Below are 11,883 nucleotides of genomic sequence, written 5' to 3'. Positions count from 1 at the left end.
CCTTCATGTCATTTTCTTAGTTATTGAGTTAAGACATTCATACTCTGCTTTTATAAAGATTCACTTGTACCCTTGTAAGATAAACCATAGAGGTGACCCCACCAATCATCCTTCCTCCCCCCATCCACCTCTCTTATCTCCCCTCTCCTTCCCCCTCCCCATATTCTAAGGCTACAATTAGGTTATATGGATGGAATTGGAAAATGTTCTTCTTAGCAAAGTATCTCAAGAATGGAAGAAAAAGTATCCAATGTACACAGCCCTATTTTGAAACTCCTTTTAACTTTTGCAAAGCGCATTCACATTCCTTGCCTTGATGTTTGATCCTGGATGACATTCCTAGAGATCCCCAGGTTTCCTCCAATACTTTCATTTTGAATATTTAAATTTTTAATCTTCCTACTCTAGAACAATAAAAGTGTAATTTCATATAACAAGATAACTACTTATAAATGAGACCAGCATAGCACATTGATGCCCAAGCTTAAATGTGTGTTGATACAATAACCACAAATAAGAAACACTGTGCTGATTGTTTTGAACTAGTGGGAAAAGAATCAATTATGCTAGGTTGCCAAGCAGAGGTCAAGCACTGTCATTCAATACAACTGACCCTAAGTCAGCCAGCGCCATTGCTAACACTAATTCATTGTCATTTAAAAAAATCTATCCCATTCAGTTAATTTGGTTTGAACTTTATTGGTTTTGTGGTTTTGTTTATCTTTAATTTATAAATTTGATTTGATTTTTTTTTTTTTTTTGAGACAGAGTCTCACTCTGTTGCCCTGGCTAGAGTGCTGTGCTTCAGCCTAGCTCACAGCAACCTCAAACTCCTGGGTTCAAGTGATTCTCCTGCCTCAGCCTCCTGAGTAGCTTGGGGCTACAGGTATCCACCACAACACCAAGCTAATGTTTCTATTTTTAGTAAAGATGGGGTCTCACTCTTGCTCAGGCTGGTCTTGAACTGCCTCAGCCTCCTGAGTAGCTTGGGGTTACAGGCATCCACCACAACACCAAGCTAATGTTTCTATTTTTAGTAAAGATGAGGTCTCACTCTTGCTCAGGCTGGTCTTGAACTCCTGAGCTCAAGGGATCCTCCCTCCTCAGCCTCCCAGAGTGCTAGGATTACAGGCATGAGCCACCACATCCAGCCTTGATTTGCTTTTATGTAGTGATCTCACAAGCATATGCATAGGAGTTTATGATATAATGATATCATAAATGATATAATAAAAATACTTTAAGTCCACAATATAGAGGGGGGGAAATGCAAAGATATTTTTTCTTCTAGAAGAATTTCACATATGACTAATCTGGGCCACGGTGGGAGTTTGTATCATCTCCTTGCTCATCCCCATAGCCTACCAAGGCAAGAAAGTGGAAATGTTTGATTATCTCAGTCAACTGTATCCAGTGTTCAGACACTAATAAGTAGTCACCATCCCTTGGTCAGTTCTCAAACTGAGCCAAAACTCAGATCCAGGAGGAGGAAGGACCCTGGGTACAACGGCGAGTATATACAGTTGACCTTTGAACAGTGTGGGGGTTGGGGTGGCAACCCCCGTACAGCTGAAAATTCACATATATGACTCCTCCAAACTTAACTGCCCGTAGCCCACGGTTGAGGGGAAAGCCTTACCGGTAACATAAACAGATTAACCATGGTTGGCGTGTTCTCTGTATCACCTACTCTGTTCTTACAGGAAAGGAAGCTGGAGAAAAGAAAATGTTATTATTAAGAAAATCATAAGGAAGAGAAAATATATTTGCTGTTCTTAAGTGGAAGTGGGTCATCCTACAGGTCTACATCCTCATCGTCTTCACATTGAGGAGGCTGAGGACGAGGAAGAGGAGAGACTGGTCTGGCTGTCTCGGGGGTGGCTGAGGCTGAAGAGGTGGAGGAAGGTGGGAGAGGCAGGCAAGCTCGGTGTGACTTTTATTGAAAGAAAGCTGCGTATAGGTGGACCCCCACAGTTCAACCTCATGTTGTTCAGGGTCACATATACTGTAGTGATTCTCTCAGTTCTTTCTCAAAGGGTCCTAGTGATGTACACTGGAGAAAGCGGGAAGCAGTAGTTATTTTGAGGATTATTAGACACAGAGTCTGAGTTAAGCTTTGACATTCAAAGATGCACAGCATTTACCTGAACTGCCTGTTAGAGTAGAGGACGTCACGTGGTCAGGTAATAACTGGAGACCTAGCTGAAGTTTGACCCCAGGAGGGTCTCTAAGTTCCTAAACCCACCTACTAGTTATTTGCTCTGTTTACAAGTGTGTAAATGAAATTAATATACTTGGCATTTGGAGTGGCCTCTCTGTTGAGTTCTTACTTGTCGAGAAAATATTGTCATAGGGGAGGAGGCCAAGTGGGAGCTTCTGAAACTGCTCCTTCACCAGCCACAATAGTAAGTCAAAAACAACATTGCATCCTTCCTGGAGCCAGTGACAGAGATTGATGCCATCCCTAGAGATCTAAAGAGTACAGTAAAAGTGGCCCCTTCTCTTCCCTCCACTGAGGCACCGTGGCCTCTGCAGAAACTGGGTGTAGCCTGTAGACTGACTGAGAACTACCACAGGCTTAAACTCAGTCATGGCGTCAATCACAGCTGCTGAGCCAGACACAGTATTTTTTTTTTTTATTAGAGCAGATTAATACGCCTTCAGGTGCATTGTATGTGGCCATTAATTTTGCAGATGTGTTCTTTTCTACTCTGACCAAAAGAGAATCAGAAAGTTTGTATTCACATGGTTGTACAATAATAATTTATGGGTTTGCCTCAGCTCTGCATTACCGCTCCCATTCTCTGCCATAGTATCATCCACAGAGCTCTGGACTGCCTGGACATCCCAATGTCACACTTATCACACTGATGATGTTATTCTGATCAGACAGAAAGAGCAGGAGCCTTGGCAAAGTACATGTGCTCCAGAGGGTGGTAGAGATGCCTGGGAATCACAGATCTAACACTTTAGTAAGTTTTAGTGTGTCTGATGTCGGGGGTGTGCCAGGATATCCCCTCCAAAGTAAAAAGCAAATTACTGTATCTTGAATGCCAAACACAAGAAGAAAGCGTGGTACCTGATAGGATTTTGGGATCCTGGAGGCAACGCACTCCAAGCCTAGACATGCTTTTCCTGCTAGTGCACTGGTCAATCAGGGAAGCTACCGGCTGTGAGTGGGACCAGGTGTTAAGGGCTCTATGGAAGTTGCAGGCCATGGCAAACCAGTTGGCCACTCGGCCATGCAACCTGGCAGATCCTAGGGTGTTGGCTGTGCCATTGGTGGAGAAATATATGGGATAGAACATTTGGAAAGGGCTCGGCGCCTATAGCTCAACCGGCTAAGGCGCCAGCCACGTACACCTAAGGTGGCGGGTTCGAATCCCCAGCCGGGACCCGCCAAACAACAATGATGGCTGCAACCAAAAAATAGCCGGGCGTTGTGGCGGGCGCCTGTGGTCCCAGCTACTTGGGAGGCGGAGGCAGGAGACTCGCTTGAGCCCAGGAGTTGGAGGTTGCTGTGAGCTGTAATGCCATGGCACTCTGCCCAGGGGGACAGCTTGAGGCTCTGTCTCAAAAAAAAAAAAAAAAAAAAAAAAGAACATTTGGAAAGGCCCAGTAAGAGAATCATATCAGTCTCCTGGGATCTGAAATGAGGCCATGCCAGCCGCAACAGAGAAACAGCCCTTGGCATAAAGCTAGGCCCAGAATAAGACAGAACACCTGACGGTGGGGCCACAGAATGAGCTGCTGACTGTGTGCTGGGTTCTGCCAGTCATGAAGTCACACAGGCCCAGAAACAGTCACCATCAGTGAAGAATGATGCACCTGAACCAATCCTGAGAGGTTCCAAAGCCACATGAGAGCTATGAGAGCAGGTGGCCCAGAATGCATGTCAACAACCATGGTCACACAGCCTCCTCCTCCCCAGCTTATACCTACAACCACACAGGGATTCAGGACAACCAGCCAAGGGAGGAGGAAAAAGCCGGGGCTTGGCTCATAGGTGGGTCAGTCTGGCACATGTGCAAGCTGAACTCCACAATGGCTGCACTGCAGCCACATTTGGGGCTCACCTACAAGACAGTGAAGGAGGAAAATTGTCCCAGTGTATGAATAGGTGAGCAACGCACCTGGTCATCCACTTCATGTGGAAGGAGAAGCAACCCAAGGGGAGGATAAACACAGATTACTGGGCAGTGACCACTGCCAAGCCATCTGGTCAGGAGTCTGCGGAGACAATACTGCAAGGTCAGTGACAAGGAGGTCTGAGGTCCAGGCATGTGGACAAGCACATCGGGAGAAGGTACAAAGTGCAAATACTTTCATATCACAAATCGATGCCCTCCTAGAAACATCTACTGCAGAAGAGGCACCTGATCCAGCCCACAGTCACAATGCCTCAGTCATTCCACATTAGTCCACCTTCATCTCTGGCCACTGTGTAACTGGCCAGATGAACATATGAATGGAATAGCCACAGTGGTAGTAACGAGGCCACAGAGGGCAGTAGGGGACAGGTAAGGGGATAAGTCAAAATCTGAGATCACAGGAGTCACACTGCCTGGTGATGCTTTCAAATGTGAGACTGAGGTGTCCGTATTGTTCTGGAATCCTTCTGGCACCCAGAGATTTCTCTTTTTCTGGGATCAACTTTTTGGCATTTCCTTTGATTCTATGAGCTGCCCAGTGTCTCTACCATAAATCTGTTTTAGCTATTAAGTTTGCCTTGCTGATTTCTGTCGCTTGAATTTAGAACTCTGACCAAGGCTCAGGAAAAGGGAACAAGATAAAGAGACAAGCATGCATCCGGAGAAGAAAGGACAGCCACACACATGTCACTTGGCCTGAAAACAAGCAGTCATTTATGTGTAAGGGGGCACATTAATTGCCAAAATTGAACTAATGAAAGAGACCTAATTAGCTTCTGAGGGCGGAAGAAACCGAGTTGATCTCCTAATGAGGTCTGAATAGACCTCTCATTAGCCACATGGCTGGGGACTGGCATGAGGTGGCAGAGCCCAGAGAAATGTGGAGGGAAAGAAGAGGCCGGAAAGCAGATGGGGACCAGGATACCCCCAGCTCCTGCATCCTCCAAGGGAACTTCGTCCCATCAGGAATGGAGGAGCTGATGGAGGAAAGGAGTGATCCAGAGGTGGAGGATGGACAGACATTTCCCTACAGCTTCTTCTCTTGCTCCTAAACCCACTTCCTTCACAATTTTTTTTTTCCAAATTAAAAGGGCCACTAATTTGTTCCAAACCCCTCAGGCCAGGCCTCCCAGGGTGCACTGCCTGGGTACCTCTAGCCTCAGAATCAGCTGCACCGTATCCAGACCCCATCCTGACTCATTTGATTGAATCTCTGGGTGGCTATGCCAGATGCCACCAAATGTCATTAAAAAACTGATGCAAACTCCAAGTTAATTTGCATTTTTACAGAAGCCCATGGGGAAAGGGCAATGCTTGACCCAAATTAATGAATCTCTAATTTTGAAATCTCCAGCTCTATGGCTTGGGAATGGAGAAAACTAGGCATGAGACAGATAGTTATGTCACATAGATAAAAGCTGCTTCTGTGTCATTATAAGGTGGGCCAGCCGCAGTCATATACCACGTAATAACCTTTCGGTAAGTGGTGGGCTATATGTATAATGGCAAGACCAGATTACAATGGAGCTGAAAAATTCCTATTGCTAAGTGACGTCATAGCTGGCCTAAGAAATGTTGTCATGGAAGGCATCACTCATGAGTTTGTGGTGATGCTCGTGTACACAAACCTACCACGCTGACAGTCAAAACCAGCACATACAATTACGCACAGCACATAATACTTGATAATGATAATAAAAGGCTATGTTGCTGCTTTATGTATTTACTACACTATAGTTTTATAGTTGTTTTAGACTGTACTTCTTTTCTTATTAAAAAAAACAGTTAAGAAAGAGCCTCAGACAGGCCCTTCAGGAGATACCCCAGAAGGAGGCATTGTTATCACAGGAGGTGACAGCTCCACGCCTGTTATTGCCCCTGAAGACCTTCTAGTGGGACAAATATGGAGGTGGAAGACAGTGACATTGATGGCGTTGGCCCTTTGTAGCCCTAGGCAAATGTGTGGGTTTGGTCTTAGTTTTTAACAAAGAAGCTTAAAAGTAAAACCATACAAATAAATTTTTTTTTTATTTCAGATTGATAGGAGGGTGCAAATGTTTAGGATACAGTGTTTTCATTGCCGAGGCTTTAAAAGTAGGAAAAATAGCCTATGGAATAAGGACACAAAGAAAGAGAGTATTTTTGTGCAGCTGATGAAAACATTTCAAATTGTATATAAAACCAGCACATTGTACCCCATGATTGCATTAATGTACACAGCTATGATTTAATAAAAAAAAAAAAAGTGCTTGCTTTTTGAACTAAGCATTATTATAAAACAGCCAAACTGTTAAAAAAAAGAAGTTTGCAAAGTAAAAGAGTTACAGTTAGCTGAGGCTAATTTGTTATTGAAGAAAGCGAATTTTTGAATAAATGTAATGTGGCTAAAGTGCACTGTATTTACGAAGTGAACATTAGTGTACAGTGATGCCCTAGACCTTCACTTTCACCCACCACCAGCTCACTGACTCACCCAGGGTAGCAGTCCCACCAGCTCCACTTATGGTAAGCACCCTAGACAAGTGTAGCATTTTGTATCTTTTATATTGTAACTTTATGTTACCATTTGTGTGTTTAGGTATGCTGAGATACTCAAATGCTGATGCTTGTGTTACAGTTGCCTAAGGTGTGCAGAACAGAGACCTGTTGTACAGGTTTGTATCCTGGGAGCAGTAGGCTGGCCCACATCGCGAAGCTGTGCCATCTGGGTCTTTGTAAACACACGTTATGATGTTCACACAGTGATGGAATCTCCTACCAACGTACTTCTCAGGATGTATCCTCGTTGTTAAATGATCCATGACCGTGCTGGTCTCCCCATTCAGATCAAGTTAGGTCTATGAGGTCGGACACTGAAGTTCTCAAACTCTGCTGAGAAAAAGTGTTCCATATCTCATTGTTGATATCACTACGGTCACCTTCAAAGTACTCCCCTGGGCCATCTGGTGAGGCAATGAGGTATGGCGCACTTTTTCTAGAATGAGTTCATGAACTTCATTGTTCGACCTCGTACCTTCTTCAGTTCTTCCAAGCTGCTTTCTATTACACCTTGTTAGAATGATTTGATCAACTCCACTAGGTCAAGGGCTTCATTAGCGGCTCCGTCTCAGAGCCCAGCACAATTCCTGGGGCAGTGAAGTTCAGTGAACTCAGTGAACATCAGCAAATACTCCTCTCACACTGTCTTTGTGCTCAGCACTGGGCTCAATACGTTGCCCATATCAACTCATTCTACCCTTGCAACATTTGCAGGCAGAGAAAATAAAGTTCAGAGTAGGTAAGTGACTTGCTCAAGATCACCCAGCTGGCAAGGGGAGGGACTAGTTCAAGGTCACTGTATTCACACTGTCCATGATGATGTTACCCTCATGCATCTCTTAACTTCTCAGAAAAGTTGGACCCAGGAAAAGGGACATGTTGCCACGTTTTAATATAGCCCATTGTGTTTACATTTTTTTGTCATTGCCTTTTTTTTTTTTTCAGTTTTTGTCCAGAGCTGGGTTTGAACCTGCTACCTCTGGCATATGGGGCCAGTGCCCCACTCCTTTGAACCACAGGCGCCACCCTCATTGCCTTTTATAAATTCAAAGTTATAGACCTCAAAACATTTTTGGACAGAAGTAAGGCATGAAGAGTCAGAAGAGCATCACGTAAATGAGTGGGGCACCTGGGAGAAAACATCACAAGTTTGAATCAGGGCTCCAACTATTACCGTGTCACCTTCCTAATGCCTGCGTTTCCCCATATGGTTGTTAAAACTAAACCAGTGAATACACACAAAGCATTTAGGACAGTGTCTGGCGCCAAAGCAGCAACAATAAATGTTAGTTATTGCAGTTATCTAAATAGTAATAATCACAGAATCATGAGCTCTTGGAGTTTCAAGGAACTTAAGACAACATTGATTTTCAATATGAGAGTGTTTAAACTTTCCCTGATCATTCCATGCGTCCTTGTGTTGCCTGTTGTTAAAATACAGTCCACAAATGGTGGTGAGTAGATCACGGCCACATGGTGAAAACAGTCAGATTCTGATGACATCCATGGCTAACAGGGAGTAGGGTGGCTTTTCAATCTTCTGTTGTTAGTTTTATTTTTAAACATAAAATAGAGCTTTGTCTAAATTGTAACTAATTTTAAAAACATATCCACTAACCCCATATGAATAGAGAAGTATAGCTGGGTTGTGTTTTCATTGATTCCTGCTGCTATCACAGGGTAATCTAACTAACCTTCATTTTATCACTGAGCTTGAAATTAGTTTACATAAACACACTTTTCTTGACAATACGGAAGACACATGTAGACTCTAAAAATGTCATCATGTGTGGCCCTTAAGAACGCACCATGTGCAGACCTCCTGGAGGCTTAGAAGGGAGCATGACTAACGCACCAAGGAGCAAGTTTAAGGCAAAGTAGAATAAATATTTTAAGAAACTTGCAAACCAAGTTCCTGGGGTGAGTGATCCATAAAGATTTTATAGGAAAAACTACCATTTGGGGTGAGTCTTACAGGACCCTCTGGACACCAACAGGTGGAGATGGAGAAGTGCCTTCCAGATGGAGAGAGCAGACTGGCCACGAGCTCTGGAGGCATCTAGAATCCACCAACTGGTCTGTGTGCAGTTTCCTGCGAGCCGCAGTCCTCTGCCTGGGCCTAGTGGGGTTGCAGTGAATTAAAGGGCAGCTTTGATGTCCTTCTGGCCTGTCTGCTATCTGCTTGTTTTACATCCTCATCCTTCACCCTTTCTTGGTCTGGCACTTGCTGTACAAGTACCCGTTCTCTTTCTCTCTCTCTTCCTTTCTCCCTCTCTCTCTTCCCGCTCCCTTCTGTATCTCTCATCCTCTCACTCTTTCACTCTGACTTTCTCACTTCCCCTCTTTCTCTCACTCCCTCCCCATCTCTCCCTTTTCTCTCTCTTTCTTTCCTTCACTTTTCCTCCTCTCTCTCTCCCTCTCTTTCTCTCCTCTCTCTCTCTTTTTCTTATTCTGTCCTCTCTCTCTCCTCTCTTCTCTTTCTCTCCCTCCCTCTCTCTCTACCTTCCCTCTTCCCCTTCCCCCTCACCTGACCCAACCTGGATACTTCATGACTAGTATTTTTTAAGAACATGGCAAAAATTATCCCCCCCCCCACATTCTACCCATGAACAAGAGAGGAAACCATTTCTTCTCCCAAACTATTTGAAATGCATATAAACTATAAGAGTCTCTCTCAGCAGAGAAGTTGGTCCCTAGCAACTTGTATCTTTTTTTCTCACAATTTTTCTTATAGCATCAAAACTTTACAACTGTCTTTATTTACTATAAAAACAGCATTGTACACCCTGAAACAAGTATTAGAAGACATTAACAGCCAAAATCTCCTAATCTCCTCTGCGACCCTAACTTACCCTCACCAGACTAACAAAACCGTGAGTGATTTCTGAATTCCGTCCCAGCCTGTATTTGTGTGCCATTGACTTGCAGAGTTATAGTGATTGGCAAAACTTATTCCACGAAGAGCTTCTATCCCTGCAAACAACTTGAGTTTAGGCATTTTAAAATAAATTCAATGTAACAGGATGACCCACCATGACACCGATTCTGAGATTGGTTTTTGAAACCTTAAAATGCAAAAGCAGTGGCCTCAACTTGGGGCAGCCTCTCCTAGACAGGACTGCTGTTGACTCATGTATGTTATTGTTCAGACAGAAAAGCTCGACTTTGGGAAATGTCCCATTGGGTAAGTTGATGATTGTAGGTATTGGAGAGCAGGGCCAGAGGGTGGGAGGCAGCTTCTCTTGAAGAGAGGGACAAGTCAGTCCTGGGGCTGGCAAGGATTAACCAGCCAGCCTCACACAGCTGGCAGGGAAAGAACTCCTCCCCTCTCTAGGCCAGGGATAAAATGGGGCCAGTCTGCACGATGTGACAACTTCAAAATGCTGCTCCTGGCCACAAGGAGGCAGGAAATTCCCCAATAAGGAACAGGTGGGGATGTTTCCAGCATGCCTGGGCCTGACCTGTAGTCATAAAGTATACCCCATGTCATTCTTCCTCCCTTCTATGGTCCCTAAACTTTGAGCAAAGATGCTTAGAGGTTCCAGCCTGATCTTTGTTACCTGAATTCGTTTTCCATAACTGCTGAATGAATTACTGCATGCTTGACTTGAAGCAATAAATTTCTGGAGGAGGAAGTTCAAAATCAAGGTGTCAGCAGAGCTGTGCTTCTCACGGGGCCTCGGGGGAGAACCCATCCTTGCATCTTCCAGCTCCTGATTCCAGGTGTTTCTTGGCTTGTGGCTGCATCACTGTCATCTGTCTCTGTCTTCACAAGGCCTCCTCCTGGGCACCTGTCTTCTGTCTCTTAAAGAACACCCTCCATTATTGGAGTTAGGGCCCATCCTGGTAATCTAGGATGATCTTATCTCAAGATGCTTAACCTAATTCTTTTGCAAAGACTCGTTTTCCCAAAGAAGGTCACATTCACAAGGTCCAGATGGAGATCATATATATATATATATTTTTTTTTTTTTTTGAGGGGGAATCATTTGACCTACTACCATTGTGGTAGATAAGGAATTAAAGACAGAACTGTACCACCTTTGAGACCAAGAAGACAGGTTGAAAGTGGTGTCCCCATCCCTACAGCCAGGGTAGGGGACAGCATCCCCAATAGGATGCATCTGGCACAGTAGAGGTCTCACAAGGGCACCACGAATGAAAGAATCAGCAGAGGCAACACAGAACTATGACAAAGAGACTGAATTCCTGTCCCCAAGGGACCAGCACCATCCCAGGAACAGGGAGATGCCACTCTGAGGTTTGCTGATTCTGGTTCCTTCCCAGATGGCAAACTAGCAGGACAGCTGGCCCCCTCCCTAAAACTAACCCTGGAGGAGCTCAGGAGGGGAAGCTGTGCAGGAGACAGCCCAGCACGGCTGGGGAGGGAGGAAGCAGGAATAGGACAGTGGGAGTTCTGCTCCCTGTTCTCCCCACCACCACCCCAGGACGAACAGTGCTGGCCCTGCACCTGGAAAGACTCCAGCTTCTGCATCCCACATTTGCAGAGATCAAGTGAGGGAAGCCCCAAGGCCTTGTGCTTGTGAGGCACTAAGATAAACAGGTGGAACTAAAACCAGGAAGGCCTTCTCTGTCTATACCTATAAAGCAGGTGAATTAGAATATAAAGAATATTCCCTCCTAATGGTGCTGCTCCCCAAAGTGGGGACAGAAGAAGGAGAAGATCTGACCTGGGGAGTTACTTGGGGCAGTGGAGGTGCCCCACTCAGCCCTGTGGTGCCTGGACACTGCAACCTAGAGCTCTTCTTCTCCATCCACCCTCAGCTCAAAGGCCCTTGCTGGTAGGGGGGTCTATGCTCCACAAACATATGGAGAAAACACCCACTATCTCTTGACGGGCATACTTATGCCAGAAGAAGAAGACATTTGAGAACCATGACTATTTCAAAAGAAAAACAGTATGTTGGGTTATTGTGTGCATAAAAGAATAATTAGAAAAGAAAAAACAATCTGTTTATAATTGGCCTAAAACAACAGGAAGAAAAGAATAATTTTCAAAAAGTTAAAAATATGACTGTCATACAAATCACAAGAAATACATATTTTGACCCAGTTTTATGTAGCTAAGTAAATCCAAAAGAATGGAAAGTTGGTTGAAACGAAAATTTGAAAGACGGAGTACATAAGAATGGTTACTAGAATATTTTTTCTAAATCAGGCCCCAAAACTGGTT

This window comes from Otolemur garnettii, unplaced genomic scaffold (genome assembly GCF_000181295.1).
Source record: "Otolemur garnettii isolate 467f Iridium unplaced genomic scaffold, OtoGar3 scaffold00074, whole genome shotgun sequence".
Lineage (NCBI taxonomy): Eukaryota > Metazoa > Chordata > Mammalia > Primates > Galagidae > Otolemur > Otolemur garnettii.
This window is presented reverse-complemented; position numbering follows the sequence as displayed.